The sequence below is a fragment of the Littorina saxatilis genome, linkage group LG3, assembly GCF_037325665.1.
Source record: "Littorina saxatilis isolate snail1 linkage group LG3, US_GU_Lsax_2.0, whole genome shotgun sequence".
Lineage (NCBI taxonomy): Eukaryota > Metazoa > Mollusca > Gastropoda > Littorinimorpha > Littorinidae > Littorina > Littorina saxatilis.
This window is the reverse complement of record NC_090247.1, coordinates 72,426,204-72,436,231: the sequence shown is the minus strand read 5'-3', so window position 1 is coordinate 72,436,231 and position 10,028 is coordinate 72,426,204. Positions and strand designations below refer to the sequence as shown.

Here is a 10,028-nt window from a genome sequence, read left to right as displayed (position 1 = left end):
TACTACATAAAAACGGCAATCTAAATAGAGCACAAGATCATCTGAGCAAACAAGCAAACAAAGCACTTTATGCTTTACGTCGAACGTTCCGTAAAACTGATATCAACATAAAAGTTATGTTACAATTGTATGATAGTTTGATTTCACCAATATCAACATATGGTGCAGAAATCTGGTTTCCACACCAGATTAATACAAATGAACTATTAGATTTATCAAAAATGTTTAAAGAATGCATGACTTGTAAATATCAACATGAAAAAGTCCATTCAAAATTCTGTAAACAAATTCTTGGGGTACATAAGAAAACTATGGTAGTAACAGTACTAGGAGAATTAGGAAGATTCCCAGTTAGCATTACAATAATATGTAATATCATTGCGTACTGGTTACACATATTGGATCTTCCAAAAACATCTCATCTGAACAAAATATATAATCTTATGTACACCAAAGGCAGTGAAACATATCCATGGATATCATTTGTAAAACAATTGTTACAAGTCATTGGATTAGATCATGTGTGGAAAAATCAATCCACTTTTAATGTCAAAAGGTTAAAATATGTTATATGTCAAAAATTGGAACTCCAGTATATACAATTCTGGAAAGGTCAAATAAGAAGTTCACCAAAGTTAAATTTTTATCAAAAAATAGTAACAAATTATAAAACGGAACCATATCTGTTATGCATAAAATAAAGAAAATATAAACAATCGTTGTGTAAACTGAGAATAAGTGCCCACGACCTGAAAATTGAAACTGGTAGATACAGCAATACACCTGGGGAAAATAGATTATGTGAAACATGTGGAGTAATAGAAGATGAAATACATTTTCTAGATAACTGCATAGAAAACAACCAATTACGAAAATCTTTCATGAGTGAAATTAATCTACCTATATATTCATATGATGTACCAAGTCAACTTTTGCAAGTAGACAAAGTACAAACTAAATTGGGAGAATTTGTATATAATTGCTTCCAAAAAAAGGAAACAATGTAATCATTTGGTTATTTATCTTCCCGTGTCTTATAAACACTACGTTTCATGACAATAAAGTTTATTCGTATTCGTATTCGTATTCATTCACACACACACATTTCAATTTGAGCTGAAGATCGATGCTGTCGGTTTGGTCTTTGTTTACTTCTTGCTTTTTGAACGCTGACTGAAGTGAGGCCTGACCACCGACTTGTTTTCCTTGTCTGAAAATGCACGAGTCACTTCGGCCGCGATACAATGTCGTTCGGAGGTTCGAATTTGTTTCGGCAAACTTTACTCGCCTTTGGCGAGTAGATGAAAATTTGTTTACGTAAATAATTCATTGTTTACGTAAATAATGATTTATTTAGCAACATTGCTGATTGTTTACAAACAATGTAAAATACGTATAAATAATATATTGTTTACTTAAACAATATATTGTTTAGACTTATATTACATTGTTTATAAACAATTACTTATTTAGCACATGAGCTTCTAAATAATGATTATTTAGCTAAAACTGGTGAAAAAACCATGAAAAAGTATCCAAATAATTATTTGACAAACGGAATGCCACACCTGCACAGTGTAATGATTCATGTTTGTTAAAGTGATGAATATAATACTTCCCTGCTAATAAACCGTGTGCATTGTATTCATTTCTAGACAAGACCTTAAACTAGGTAAGTCGCCATGTGAGTCTTTTACAAAGAGCGACGTCATTCACTTTGTCAGTCGAGTGTAGTCTCTTCTTGTCTAGTCTTGTCTGGTCTAGTCTAGTTTAGTCTAGTCGATCCCCATAGCTACTGTGCAGTCGCCAATCGAGGATTTTGCAGAGAGTGATGCCATTCTTAGTCTTGTCTTTTCTAGTCTACAGGCCGGTTTTCAAACGTGTTCATGTGATTTCCAAACACTTCCACACACAAAGCGAATTTCGCCTGAGAGTTTCCATTAAAAGCGGCGCGGCAGGCGGATTTTTGTTCTTTTTGGCTTGACTTCTTCTTATAAATCGGTCAAAAACTCACACAACTATGCCGTAATTAAGAGAAACTATATTTAAAGCTGCCTTTGTTGGTTAGAAAATTGAAACGACGACAAATGTAAGAAAAAAAAACCTCCTTTATTCAACAAAATGCTCAAAAAAGCGGAACGAACCCGGTGCTTTTAACAACCATCGAAAGAATTCTTGCTGGACTGTGTGCAGCCCAGGGAATACATGTATCTGACGAAAATAAACAGTCAAAATAGACTATAAGCCTGGTTGTGGGGGGTCCTCAAATGTTTGGAAAGACTTGGACCACACCTACTTTGAACGCGAATATCGCGCGGCAGCTTTTTTGTTCGCTTCCTGCAGCGAACAAAATCTTGACGCCGAACTGTCGCGCAGCACGTCGCGTCGCGCATATGGAAACACGCGTTCTTTGTTACTACTGTTGCGATCGGTTTTGACGCTGCCACCACCTCGCTGCAACCATCGTGCCGCCGTCGCGTCGCTATATGATGATAATTAGTTTTAACGTCCTCTTAGAACCAATTGGCCTATCTTGGGACAGGTAGAGTTAATATGCTTTATGGGGGGACAAGACACTGGACAAACATGCAAACAGGGAACACATATGATCGTGTTATATACATGTATCTGGAAGTCTGTTGTTGCGATATTTCAAAATGGGGATGGAAGTAAAGATTGTGTGCGCGGAATATGGTTGGACTGGAGCGTTTTTGTAGGCTTATTTGCTTTTTATTTATGTAGAATATTTTCATATTTATGGCTGAATAAGTAAATAAATACATAACTGGAAAAGTAATACAATAAATAAAATTAAACAATTAAAAAGAGACCAAAAAGCAATGTACTCACGTTAAAATGACGAACACGGAACGAATAACAGCGACGTTTCGACCTAAGGGTCTTCTTCAGGCACAAAAACACAAAAGTACACACACAAAAAAGAAGAAGAAAAACGATAGAACAGATAAAGAGGAGAATAACTGACAAAACAACTGCACTGCACAAACCAACAAATGACAAAGACAGAGAAGCAAAAATCGAATCTTCATTTAGCCAAAGGAAACTATTGAAATAACTTGTTAAAATAATATAACAGAATGGGGAACTTAAGTTCAGGTAGGAGGGCAGTATGTGCTTACGCCTTGTTTGACTACAGCTATGCTTTGTGTTTTAGACGCTTTAGCTGTTGGGCGTGGGAGGGGGGGGGGGGGGTCGGTGGGAGAGATGATTGAGGGGTGGGAAGGAGGAAAGGGCGTCGCTATATGGAAACATAGCTTTAGTGTCGTTTTTGTATCAACGTTTCGATAATATATAGTTTACACTGAGCCATCACAATAAAATAGCTTAATTAATGTCACTTTAAAAAATTATGAAATTTTTGAGAGATGGTAACAGGATTTATTTTCTTTGGCTACTATGCAGAAATGGCCATACGAGTTTCGGTAAGTTTTGGAAATTGAAGGCAGTCCTTGGCATCACGATCTTTCACCCACTGTGAAAAATGTCGGCCATCTCAACATTTTGTATTTCCAATATGTGTTAGTGTTTCGCCGACTGCCGACGCTAAACTACATCTCTGAGTTTTGTCAAGGGCAGATCCAGGATCTTAAGGAAGGGGGGGGGGGCACCCCTCCCAAACTTTTTTGCACAAACTTGAAGGCGCGAAGCGCCTGAATTGAGGGCGCAAAGCGCCCTAATTGAGGTCGCGAAGCACCCGAACATGCCAGGGGGGGTCCGGGGGCATGCCCCCCTGGAATTTATTTTTTCAAGGAAGCAAAATGCTGCAATCTAGGGCCACCTGAGCTCAGAAACTGTCATTTAATCATCTATCTCTCTCTCTCTCTCTCTCTCTCTCTCTCTCTCTCTCTCTCTCTCTCTCTCTCTCTCTCTCTCTCTCTCTCTCTCTCTCTCTCTCTCTCTCTCTCTCTCTCTCTCTCTCTCTAAACAATCGGGTTTTAGAGCTAACCATTCCGGCCATACTGCCTTAGTTTCTCTTGTTGATCAATGGCTGGAGAAAATAAACGACAATGAATTCTGTGGTGCCATTTTTGACTCACATGCGAAGCAAAAGTGAGTCTATGTACTCACCCGAGTCGTCCGTCCGTCCGGACGTCCGTCCGGAAAACTTTAACGTTGGATATTTCTTGGACACTATTCAGTCTATCAGTACCAAATTTGGCAAGATGGTGTATGATGACAAGGCCCCAAAAAACAAACATAGCATCTTGACCTTGCTTCAAGGTCAAGGTCGCAGGGGCCATAAATGTTGTCTAAAAAACAGCTATTGTTCCCATTTTTCCCATTTTCTCTGAAGTTTTTGAGATTGAATACCTCACCTATATATGATATATAGGGCAAAGTAAGCCCCATATTTTGATACCACTTTGGTTTACCTTGCTTCAAGGTCAAGGTCACAGGAGCTCTTCAAAGTTGGATTGTATACATATTTTGAAGTGACCTTGACCCTGAACTATGGAAGATAACTGTTTCAAACTTAAAAATTATGTGGGGCACATGTTATGCTTTCATCATGAGACACATTTGGTCACATATGATCAAGGTCAAGGTCACTTTGACCCTTATGAAATGTGACCAAAATAAGGTAGTGAACCACTAAAAGTGACCATATCTCATGGTAGAAAGAGCCAATAAGCACCATTGTACTTCCTATGTCTTGAATTAACAGCTTTGTGTTGGATGACCTTGACCTTGGGTCAAGGTCACATGTATTTTGGTAGGAAAAATGTGTAAAGCAGTTCTTAGTGTATGATGTCATTGCTAGGTTTAGTTATTTGACCTTGACCCTGAAGGTCAAGGTCATGTAAAGATCGAGGTCAAGCATGTGAGTCGTATGGGCTTTGCCCTTCTTGTTGTTGATTTTGCTAAAGCCTTTAACGTTATTGATCACACGTTATTACTGAGAAAATTCGCATTGTATGGCGTCGGAATCGAAACTGTCAAAATTATTAGTTCATTTCTCATCGGCAGACAACAAACTGTACTAACAAACGCCTCAGCGTCGAGCGTGCAAGAAGTAAAATACGGGTTTAGGACCCCTCCTCTTCTCTATATACATTAATGACCTCCCCCTACATATCCAAAATGTATGTGAACTTTTTGCAGATGACACCACAATTCACTCCAGCAACACAAATTTAACTCGCTTATCAGAATCACTTCAAAGGAGTTTAAACCAGTTGACAGAGTGGACTGAACTAAACCATATGTCTCTTAACCCAAATAAAACCAAATATATGGTCATAACAACACGACAAAAACGCCAGAATATTTGTTCAGCTGGTCCTGCTTTAATGATAGATGGTGAAATAGTGGAAAAAGTCGACCATCACAAACTGCTGGGTGTTAATATCGACAACAACTTGCCTTGGTCAACCCACATAGAGCAACTTAGTAAAGTGGTGTCAAAGAAAGTGTATCTCTTATCTAGAATTAAACACTTTCTGAACTGCCACACCAGAAAGTTATTCTTCATTGCTCATATTCAATCTGTTATTGATTACGCATCCACTCTATGGGACTCAGCAAGTGAAAATTCCTTAAAACCACTTAGCAGATTACATAAAAGAGCACTAAAAGTAGTATTACGAAAGCACACTACCCTCACAGAGTTAGACTACATACATTTAGGGATCTTACCTCTAAAGTCAAGACTGCTTTTTAACAAAGGAATCTTTATGCATAAAATTATATCCGAAACTCTACCCCAAACCATTTGTTCAAAGTTCTCTTTTAAGAATTCACACCACCTTATGAAATTTACCACTCCTCTTCCTAGGATAGACTTATTTAAGTCTAGTCTAGTTTATTCAGGTGGCCGTCTCTGGAACGCTCTTCCGAATGCCTTACGGGAAGCTACCAGCACAGATTCTTTCAAAAACAAATATATATCCCATTTAATGAAAATAGTATATTCTTGATTGTTATGTCCTTTTGGACACAGTCACTCACTTTTGATTTATAGTTTTGTTCACGAAATTATGATGTTCTGCATACCATCCATTGTCTTGCAGAGTTGAAGTACTAATTGACTTGCAAATTTTTGCTTTGCACCTTGTCATGAACATTTATAAACTACAATGTTTCATATAATGCACTTATGTACATAAACTTATACTGTTTTACTAATTATGTAGCAGTAGTTATTATAGTAGATTTAGTCCCTCTTTAGGGCGAGGGCCAGATGCAAAAAAGTATACCAATGCTTATTCTGTTACCCTCGTAAAATAAAGAATTGTCATTGTCATTGTCTCTCTCTCTCTCTCTCTCTCTCTCTCTCTCTCTCTCTCTCTCTCTCTCTCTCTCTCTCCCTCTCTCTCTCTCTCTCTCTCTCTCCCTCTCTCTCTCTCTCTCTCTCTCTCCCTCTCTCTCTCTCTCTCTCTCCCTCTCTCTCTCTCTCTCTCTCTCTCCCTCTCTCTCTCTCTCTCTCTCTCTCTCTCTCTCCCTCTCTCTCTCTCTCTCTCTCTCTCCCTCTCTCTCTCTCTCTCTCTCTCTCTCTCTCTCTCTCCCCCCCTCTCTCTCTCTCTCTCTCTCTCTCTCTCTCTCTCTCTCTCTCTCTCTCTCTCTCTCTCTCTCTCTCTCTCTGTGTTTGTGGTTCCACTGCGGATGGCATTGGTAGCCCCCAAACCACTGAGCAAGTTTCCCCTCACGTCACATACTTTACTTCATAGGTTTATTGGGTTCTATTGTATTATATAAAAGCTCGTGTGAGCCTAAATACTGAATGACCAGCAAATACGAGAAGGAAGATGGCAGAGAACATGCGAGAGAGAGAGAGAGAGAGATCTGGTAGGATCTATCATTATTTGCCACATACTTTAGATGGGAAGAATTGTACCCTTACACAAGGAAGCGGTTTAATTGCATATTTAACTTCAGCCCCCACCCCCACCCCACCCCCCCCCCCTCCGTTGGTAGTGCACTAGATTTGTGATCCTAGGGTCACTGGCACGAATCCAGGCCAGGGCGAAAGCGGGTCTACTTTATGTGCAGACTCAGAGACGGTATCCATGTCCCACCCCGTGTCATCACAGTGACACGTAAAGAGACCTGGGTCACTCTGCCAAAAGTGCAGGTGGCTGATTAAACCTAAACATGTATACACCGAAGTAGCGTGACTCATGCTGATGCAAGCTTTCCACTCAGGGGAAGCGACCCGAATATCCCAGCAGTGGAATAATAAAGTAAAAGAAATGAAATGAAATGAAGACTCTTTGTCTAATAGGTTCAGCCATGCCCTATATCATTTTAAAATATACAGTTTTGAAAAATGGTTTGCACAAGAAGAAAATAAATATAGGTTACACACTCCGAGTTCTGATTATCTTGCATATTTTCCCGAGGACGAGGTGTGTAAGCTATTTATCCCATTACTCCGACGTTTTCATTAAAAACACTTACTTTTTCCACTAAAACCTGCCCGTGCCTGTTTTCAGCTTGCCAAAAGCCTCCGCAGTCGAAATTCATGTCAATGAATTCATGCGCAAAGCTAGTTCCCATTTGTCAGCATAATTAGTCAGTCGGCTAAGGACCGTTTTGGTTACTTTTTGGCGTCACGTTAGCAAACACTTTTTTCTGATAGATTTTAACACCACAACACTAAATCGAAAGTTTTGGGGCAATATTCCAAACCACCGGTGAGAAAAACGTTGGTTTGTGTGTATGTTTTCCTTCTTTGGCGTTACTATTCTTGTTTTGAGGGTTGGGTTCATAAAACGGACATAAAACTTAAACCGCTTGACAGAAATTATATAACTGTAAATCATTCGAAAGGGAAGGCATTCATGTACACGTTTGTGCCACTTAAATTGACGTCATTATCTGTTTGTTTTTGTGAAATTGACAAGAAGATCGGGGTAGTAGTTGCGCTGAGAAGGATAGCACGCTTTTCTGTACCTCTCTTCGTTTTAACTTTCTGAGCGTGTTTTTAATCCAAACATATCATATCTATATGTTTTTGGAATCAGGAACCGACAAGGAATAAGATGAAAGTGTTTTTAAATTGATTTCAAAAATTTAATTTTGATAATAATTTTATTTTTTTTATTTTTAGAGCTTGTTTTTAATCCAAATAATTATAACATATTTATATGTTTTTGGAATCAGAAAATAATGGACAATACGATGAACGTAAATTTGGATCGTTTTATAAAAAAAAATTTTTTTTACAATTTTCAGATTTTTAATGACCAAAGTCATCAATTAATTTTTAAGCCACCAAACTGAAATGCAATACCGAAGTCTGGGCTTGTCAAAAATTACTTGACCAAAATTTCAACCAATTTGGTTGAAAAATGAGAGCGTGACAGTGCCGCCTCAACTTTCACGAAAAGCCGGATATGACGTCATCAAATACATTTATCAAAAAAATGAAGAAAACGTCTGGGGATATCATACCCAGGAACTCTCATGTCAAATTTCATAAAGATCGGTCCAGTAGTTTAGTCTAAATCGCTCTACACACACACGCACATACACCACGACCCTCGTCTCGATTCCCCGCTCTACGTTAAAACATTTAGTCAAAACTTGACTAAAACATTTAGTCAAAACTTGACTAAATGTAAAAAGGAGGAATAATTGCAATCACACACACACACACACACACACGCACACACGCACACACACACGCACGCACTCACATACACACACACACACACGCGCGCGCGCGCACGCACGCACGCACACACACACACACACACACACACACACACACACACACACACACAAAGACATACACAAACATACTGACAAAATGACAGACATACACACAGTGAGACAAACCGACACCGAAACCCCCACACATGCACGCACGCACTTATGTACGCAAACAAAGACGTAGAGATGCTTATAGAGAAACACTTACGCAACCAAAAAAAACACGCACACAAACACACAGACAGACAAACTTCATTCTTGGTAGAGAAATGCATTTCTTTCTGTATTGCTTTCTCTTTAAGTGCACCTACCTCGCAGAGAGAGAGAGAGAGAGAGAGAGAGAGAGAGAGAGAGAGAGAGAGAGAGAGAGAGAGAGAGAGAGAGAGAGAGAGAGAGAGAGAGAGAGAGACACACAGACAGACAGACAAAGACACACAGAGAAAGAGATAGACAGACAGAGAAAGAGATAGACAGACAGAGGGAGAGACAAACAGACGAACACACAGACAGACATAGACAAACACACAAACAAAGACGCACAGACAGACTTCACTATTGTATGTGCAAGTAATTTTGTTAAACCACACGTTACGTTCACCACTGAACGTGAAACCATGTAAAACGTTACTATCTCAGATAACGGCACTGACGCTACCGGAAATAGAATTTATCAGTGAAATTCTACCATCAATTTAGTAATCGATGCGATGTAAATTATCCTAAAACTGTGGTATGATCACGACATCGTTTAGCATTTAGGATCAAATGGGCCAATGTGTACACAATGCACTAATCACAGACAACACTTTACGTACATGTAACTCTCCAACTGACATTGTCTGCCACTTGAAACAAATGACTTTCGAAGGAAAATTAACTCCAATATATAAATAGTATGTATGATTTTTAATAACTACTTGCACTTTTGAAAATAAAGCTTTTTCTACGATAAGGTGTTTACCCCCTAAATGTATAAGTCATCCGGTAGAAAAACCGGAAGTATCGTGTACTAAGCATATGTATATGTTTAAAAAGTTAATTGTGTTAATGTAGAACATCTTGCCTATGTATATGTTTAGGTTTTGAATACTTTAGGGGAAAACCATAGCCATTATTCATTCATCTTCAACTAACACCCTTAATCTCAGGGCACATTTTGTTAGTGGGGGTAGGGTTTCAATCAGTCAAAAATCACTTTCATTCAATATTTTCTGCCATTTCAAATACATACACGTAATTGCACAATTTCCTGAATTTTAAGATGCTTTAACTGACTATACCAAGAAAACCTGCACTTTTTGTAGAATTAGTTTTTTTGTCCATGATTTATGTTTAAAAATGTCAATTTTTAC

At 38.6% G+C, this 10,028-nt stretch overlaps 1 long non-coding RNA gene across 1 annotated transcript in view; it reads right to left on the bottom strand.

Moving 5' to 3' along the window:
* Nucleotides 1-4,631: 4,631 nt before the first annotated feature.
* LOC138963204 (uncharacterized) overlaps nucleotides 4,632-10,028 on the bottom strand; it is a 98,796-nt gene continuing 93,399 nt past the window's right edge. Inside the window, exon 2 of the long non-coding RNA XR_011454748.1 lies at nucleotides 4,632-4,703. This is a non-coding gene — a long non-coding RNA (uncharacterized lncRNA). The remainder of the gene's footprint in view (nucleotides 4,704-10,028) is intronic.